The 7,874-nt window shown below is 41.0% G+C and overlaps 1 pseudogene; it reads right to left on the bottom strand.

Annotated features, from left to right (window-relative positions):
• Positions 1–6,667: 6,667 nt before the first annotated feature.
• LOC127690227 (coiled-coil-helix-coiled-coil-helix domain-containing protein 2-like) lies at positions 6,668–7,128 on the bottom strand (annotated as a pseudogene).
• Positions 7,129–7,874: the final 746 nt, after the last annotated feature.

Here is a 7,874-nt window from a genome sequence, read left to right as displayed (position 1 = left end):
TAAGAGCACCAACTGCTCTTCCAGAGGGCCTGAGTTCAATTCACAGCAACCACATGGTGGCTCCCATCTGTAATGGGATCAGATGCCCTCTTCTGGTGTGTCTGAAGACAGCAATAGGGTACTCACATAAATAAAATAAATAAATCTTAAAAAAAAAAAAAAACAAGAGGATCTTTGTGCTGAGGCTGACGGGACAGGCGAGCCCAGGTACCGAGATATCCTGGGTATAAGACCTCTGAGTCTTGGGCCCTGTGGGAAGTCGGCAATTGCCATCTCTGCAAACAGTCGGACAGGACAGGCGACCCCAGAGCCTGTGTTCTGCGGGAAGTTGGTAGCCACCACCTTTGTGCTCAGGCTAATGGGACAGGCAACCCCAGATACCGAGATATACCGGGTATAAGACCTCTGGGGACTAAGACCACCGAGCTTCGGACTGCAACCTGTGCCCAGGTCCTGGGCTGAGCAGCGGTTCGTCTGTGAGCCAGCCAGGCATGGGTCCTGTGACCAACGGGAGGAGGGCAGCAAAACAGCAATCTGTGCCAGGGGAAACCCAGTCATCCAGCTGTGCAGAAATAGCCTTAACAGGAGGTTCAAGCACCAGCGAGTGACAACAAGACAAACTAACACCAGATATAAACAGATGGTAAAAAGGCAAACATGGGAATCTTACCAACAGAAATCAAGGCAATATGGCACAATCTGAACCCAACTCTCCAACATCAGCAAGTCTGAGATACCCCAACACACCAGAAAAACAAGATTTGGATGTAAAATCACTGGTCATGATGCTGTTAGAGGAACACAGGAAGAGCATAAATAAATCTCTTAAAGAAATTCAGGAGAAAATGGATCAAAAGTTAGAAGCCCTTACAAGGGAAACACAAAAATCATTGGAAGAAATGTAGGAGAATATGGGTCAAAAGATAGAAGCCAATAAGGAGGAAATGCAAAAATCACTTAAAGAAATACAGGAGAACTTTGATCAACAGGGAGGAAGTGGAAAAATCTCTTAAAGAATTACAGGAAAACACAAACAAGCAAGTGAAGGAACTGAGCAAAAACATCCAGGATCTAAAAACAGAAGTAGAAACAACTAAGAAATCGCAAAGGGAGGCAACTTTGGAAATAGAAAACCTTGGGAAGAAATCAGGGGCCATAGATGCAAATATCAACAACACAATACAAGAGATGGAAGAAAGAATCTCAGATGCTGAAGATACCATAGAAACCATTGACTCAACAGTCAAAGAAAATGCAAAATGCAAAAAGCTTTTATCCCAGAACATCCAGGAAATCCAGGACACAATGAGAAGGACAAACCTAAGGATTAAAGGCATAGATGAGACTGAAGATTTACAACTTAAAGGGCCAGCAACTATCTTCAACAAAATTATGGAAGAAAACTTCCCTAACCTAAAGAGAGAGATGCCCATGAATATACAAGAAGCCTATAGAACTCCAAACAGACCGGACCAGAACAGAAATACCTCCCATCACATAATAATCAAAACACCAAATGTACTAAACAAAGAAAGAATATTAAAGGCAGTAAGAGAAAAAGGCCAAGTAACATATAAAGGAAGACCTATCAGAATTACACCAGACTTCTCACCAGAGACCATGAAAACTAGAAGATCCTGGGCAGATTTCATGCAGACTCTAAGAGAACACAAATGCCAGCCCTCAAACTACTATAGACATCAAAACGCTCAATCACCATAGATGGAGAAACCAAAATATTCCATGACAAAATCAAATTTATACAATATCTTTCCACAAACCCAGCCCTACAAAGGATAATAGGGGGAAAACACCAATACAGGGAGGGAACCTTCACCCTGGAAATAGCAAGATAGTAACCTTCTTTCATCAAACCCAAAAGAACATAACCAATCAAATATAAACAATAACATGAAAAATGACATGAAGTGATAATCACTATTCCTTAATATCTCTTAACATCAATGGTCTCAAATCCCCACTAAAAAGACATAGACTACCAGACTGGATTTGTAAACAGGACCCTACATATTGCTGCATACAGGAAACACACCTCAGTGTCAAAGACAAACACTACCTTAGAGTAAAATGCTGAAGACAATTTTACAAGCAAATGGTCTCAGGAAACAAGCCGGAGTAGCCACGCTAATATCAGATAAAACTGACTTTGAACCTAAAGTCATCAAAATAGACATGGAGGGACACTTCTTGATGGTCAAAGGAAAAATACACCAAGAAGAACTCTCTATCCTGAACATCTATGAACCCTAAATTCAAGGGCACCCTCATTCGTAAAAGAAACTTTACTAAAGCTCAAAGCACACATTGCACCTAACACAATAATTGTGTGTGACCTCAACACTCCACTCTCCTCAATGGACCAATCAGGAAAAAAGAAACTAAACAGGGACACAGTGAAACTAATTGAAGCTTTGGATCTTTTAGATTTAACAGATATATATAGAACATTTCATCCTAAAGCAAAAGAGTATACCTTTTTCTCAGCACCTCATGGTACCTTCTCCAAAATCAATCATATAATTGGTCACAAGACAGACCTCAACAAATATAAGAAGATGGAGCTAATCCCATGCCTCCTATCAGATCACTATGGGGTAAGAGTGGTTTTCAATAGCAACAAAAACAACAGAAAGCCTACATACACATGGAGGCTGAACAATACTCTACTCACTGACACCTTGGTCAAGGAAGAAATAAAGAAAGAAATCAAAGACTTTTTAGAATTTAATGAAAATGAAGGCACAACATACCCAAATCTATGGGACACAATGAAAGCAGTGCTAAGAGGAAAACTTATAGCCCTGAGTGTTTCCAAAAAGAAAATGGAGAGAGCATACACTAACAGCTTAAGGACACACCTGAAAGCCCTGGAACAAAAGAAGCTAATTCACCCAGGAGGAGTAGAAGGCAGGAAATCATCAAACTCAGGGCTGAAATCGATCAAGTGGAAACAAAGAGAACCATACAAAGAATCAACAAAACCAGGCACTGGTTCTTTGAAAAAAAATCAACAAGATAGATAAACCCTTAGCCAGACTAACCAAAGGGCACAGAGACAGTATCCAGATTAGCAAAATTAGAAATGAAAAGGGAGATATAACAACAGAAACTGAGGAAATTCAAAAAAATCATCAGATCCTAATACAAAAGCCAATACTCAACACAGCTGGAGAATCTGGAGGAAATGGACAGTTTCCTAGACAGATATCAAACACCAAAATTAAATCAGGATCAAATAGATCATCTAAACAGTCCCATAGCCCCTAAAGAAATAAAGGGGTCATAGAAAGTCTCCCAACCAAAAACAGCACGGGACCAGATGGCTTTAGTGCAGAATTCTATCAGACCTTCAAAAAAGACTTAACACCAATACTCTTCAAACTATTCCACAAAATAGAAACAGAAGAAACACTACCCAACTCCACGAGAGAACTCCTACAGCTGATAAACAACTTCAGCAAAGTATCTGGTTATAAAAACAACTCAAGCAAATCAATTGCCTTCCTATACTAAAAGGATAAGCAGGCTGAGAAAGAAGTTAGGGAAATGACACCCATCACAATAGCCACAAACAATATAAAGTATCTTGGTGTGACTCTAAGCAAACAAATAAAAGATCTGTATGAGAAGAACTTCAGGTCTCTGAAGAAGGAAATCAAAGAAGATTTCCAATCAGAAAATGGAAAAATCTTCCATGCTCGTGGATTGGCAGGATTAATATAGTTAAAATGGCCATCTTGCCAAAAGCAATCTACAGATTCAATGTAATCCCCATCAAAATCCCAACTTAGTTCTTCATAGAGACAGAAAGAGCAATTCTCAAATTCATCTGGAATAACAAAAAACCCAGGATAGCTAAAACTATTCTCAACAGTAAAAGAACTTCTGGAGGAATCAATATCCCAGACCTCAAGCAATACTACAGAGCAACAGTGTTAAAAACTGCATGGTATTGGCACAGCAACAGATAAGTGGACCAATGTAATGGAATTGAAGACCCAGAAATGAATCCACACACCTATGGTCACTTGATCTTTGACAAAGGAGCTGAAAACATCCAGTGGAAAAAAGGATAGCCTTTTCAACAAATGCTGCTGGTCCAACTGGAAGTCAGCATGAAGAAGAATGTGAATTGATCCATTCTTATCTCCTTGTACAAAGCTCAACTCCAAGTGGATCAAGGACCTCCACATAAAACCAGACACACTAAAACTAATAGAAAAGAAACTGGGGAAGACCCTTAAGGACATGGGCACAGGGGAAAAGTTCCTGTATAGAACACCAATAGCTTATGCTCTAAGATCAAGAATTGACAAATAGGACCTCATAAAATTACAAAGTTTCTGTAAGGCAAAGGACACTATCAAAAGGACAAAACGGCAACCAACAAATTGGGAAAAGATCTTCACCAACCCCACATCTGATAGAGGGCTAATATCCAGTATATACAAAGAACTCAAGAAGTTAGACCCCAAGGAACCAAATAACCCTATTTTAAAATGGGGTACAGAGCTAAACAAAGAATTTTCACCTGAAGAATTTCGGATGGCCGAGAAGCACCTTAAGAAATGCTCAACATCATTAGTCATTAGGGAAATGCAAATCAAAACAACCCTGAGATTTCACCTCACACCAGTCAGAATGGCTAAGGTTAAAAACTCAGGAGACAACAGGTGTTGGTGGGGATGTAGGGAAAGAAGAACACTGCTCCACTGCTGGTGGGAGTGTAAGATGGTACAACCACTCTGGAAATCAGTCTGACGGTTCCTCAGAAAACTGGACATGACTCTTCTGGAAGACCCAGCTATACCTCTCCTGGGCATATGCCCAGAGGATTCCCCGGCATGCAATAAGGACACAAGCTCCACTATGTTCACTGCAGCCTTATTTATAATAGCCAGAAGCTGGAAAGAACCCAGATGTCCCTCAGTGGAGGAATGAATACAGAAAATGTGGTGTATATATATATATATATACAATGGAGTACTATTCAGCAATTAAAAACAATGAATTCATAATTTTTTTAAGCAAATGGTTGGAACTGGAAAATATCATCCTAAGTGAGGTAACCCAATCACAAAAGAATACACATGGAATGCATTCACTGATAAGTGGATATTAACTAGCCCAGAAGCCCTGAATACTTAACTATGGCATTTCTTGATGGTCTTTTTGAAATTACTAAACTTTCCCTCAGAGAAGATTAATTTTTGAAATAGGTTCTTACTATGTTGACTTGGCTGGCCTCTGGAATTCACTATATAGAGGAGGCTGACCTCTTCCCAAGTGCTGAGATTAATAACATGCAAGTGTGGCCCTATGTCCAACAAAGAAGAAAGGAATCTGGATGTTGTGGTCTGTTTGTACCCTAAGAAAAAGACTCTGTCATACAAGGTGTACAGGCACTTAAATGAGAGCTCTTCCAGTAAGCTTTCCCTGTATTACAGGTGAGGCTGTAATACCTACATGAGCCTGTTGTGCCTATTAAGATCACCAGTCTGCCCCAGGATCCATCCACTGTACCAACATTCAAACCCAACCTTCAAGTCCTTCCCGGATTGCTCTTCTGGGATTTTTCTCCACATAAGAGTAACATGATGTCACATTTTCTGATTTACTCATCTTAGGCATCACATTGTCTTCTTATGATAGAGGATTTATATTTCTTAAATATCCTCCTAGAGTCAAACAGATGCCTCTAACCCAGCACTGGAAAGGTTGGCCCAAGAGAAGAGTGAGTCGGAGTACAGCTCAAGCTATATAACAAACCTGTCTCAAAAACACTGAAAAACAAAGACACACGATCAATAAATAAAATTGCCCTTCGCCCTCAGGGGCATCAATGTAGCTAATCCACAGTGCAGTGTAATACAGTGTACACTCATCCCTTCAGATACTCCTTACATGCCAAATGGCATGACTAATAGTGAGCAGGGAGATGAAACCACACAGGTAATAAACAAACATACAATGTCAGGCGGTGAGAAGAGCAATGAAGCAAAACAAAAGGCAGCCCTGTGAAGTGCGTTCTCACAGTCTTCCTGTGACATATCTGAGTCACTGAATTCGATAAGGCATGCTTGGGGAGGAAAGCAAGCAGACATGAGGTACTCCAGGTAAACATGTGGGTCTGTGAAAGGGCTCAGCACTTCTGCATACTTGCTGTGCAAGCCTGGTTGAAGCGGAAATCCTGGAATTATGTTTTCTTTACAAACACAGAAATGCACACTTTAATATCAGATAACATTACCTCCACAGGATGAATTTGTAAACGTTCTTTTATATTGTTTTGGTTAGTGCTTGGAGAAATATTGTTCTTCATTCTTTCATTTGTTCTGAACTTTCCAATTTATTGAAATAAAAGTTTCCAACTGTTACGAAAAAAGAAAGAAACAAAGAAAACCACAGGAATTTAAGACTGTGTTTTCTTTCTTTTTTTTTTTTTAAACTCACAATCCCAATACAGTTAGTTCAAGGAGGCCAAACCCTTGCCCAGTAACCAACACTACAAGCCTCAGTAAACACCTATAGTTAGATCTCTTTCATGACCATTCCGAAGTTATGGAGCTGTTATAAATAAGGGTCCACACTAGTACTATCGATTATACAGAACCAATTGTACATCTCTTCAGCTTGAATTTCTTGGTTATATTAAACCATTTGCAATCCTGCACTGCCGCAGCACCTCGTTGAAGCCCTCACAGGGCTTGGCATCACTCTGGTTCTGAGCACACTCCAGAAACTGCTTGATCTCTAGAGAGCAAGGTCCAAAAGACTGCTGGTTCTGCAGCGGGACTCCCTGATTCTCCTGATAAGTGATGTCAGGCTTTGCAGACTCAGCACTACCACCTCCACTGGAGCCCCCTGTGATGGTGTGACCTAGGATGTGCCCTACTGCAGAGCCCACAGCCACACACGCTGCAGTGGAAGCCATCTGGGCCATCAGGCCTGGCTGCCGGGGCAGCAGAGGGTAAGCCAGCTACAGGTGGCTGCAGTTGCTACCAGAGACTGAGCTGCCCTTGCTCTTCTGGGAGCAGCCCTCATAGGAGGGGTCTGGCTGGCCAGAGGAGTCACCCGGGAGGTGCGGCTTCGGCTTCCACACAGCATTCTAACTGCGCATAGTCTCCGCGTTCAGGGAAGACAAACTGCCAAGACTGAGTTTTCATTTTAATCTCAGATATGGAGATATCTGCTTCAAACTAATCACAACAGTTGACTATGATTTGTCTGGTGCTCTAAGAGAGGCATGGTTATGCTGGCCTCAGATAGTTTCTGTGATTGTGCAGTGTTTGGAATTCTGGGAACTTTTCAGGGTATATAAATTGAAGGGCCCCAAGAGATGGAGGAAGATGGTTGTTGGTCACTGGGGGTAGTGGGGGAAATTGTGGTATGTTAGTAGTTGTGCTCAAAGAAACAAGAAGAAATTAGATTCAGAGATCGCTATATCTCTCTCTCCTCTCTCCTTTCACTCCTATCTAGTAATAGTAATAGTGAAACTTGGAGAATAAGGAATGAAGAACCCACAAAGTAGCAAAGATAAGCTAAACCCAGTGATTTGGGCTCTATCCTCAGAATCCAAAGCAGAAAAAGAAAATCATCTCCTGAAAGCTGACTTCTGACCTCTACTCACACCATTGCATGCATGTGCACACATCATAGTCACACAATAGTAAGGAATAAAGTTAAAAAATAAACGGCAAATATCCATGACATTTGCTAAACACGGAAGATTATTCAAGGAGCGGATAACCCAAAAAGTATGAGAACCACCTCAATAGTTATTGCAAGAGTTGGCAAGAGACTGGCCTGTAACTCAAATACAAAGCCAAGAGGAGACTTGTCACTGGATGGAT

This window comes from Apodemus sylvaticus, chromosome 7, assembly GCF_947179515.1.
Source record: "Apodemus sylvaticus chromosome 7, mApoSyl1.1, whole genome shotgun sequence".
Taxonomy (NCBI): Eukaryota; Metazoa; Chordata; class Mammalia; order Rodentia; family Muridae; genus Apodemus; species Apodemus sylvaticus.
The sequence above is the reverse complement of the archived record's forward strand: the minus strand, read 5'-3'. Positions and strand labels throughout refer to the sequence as shown.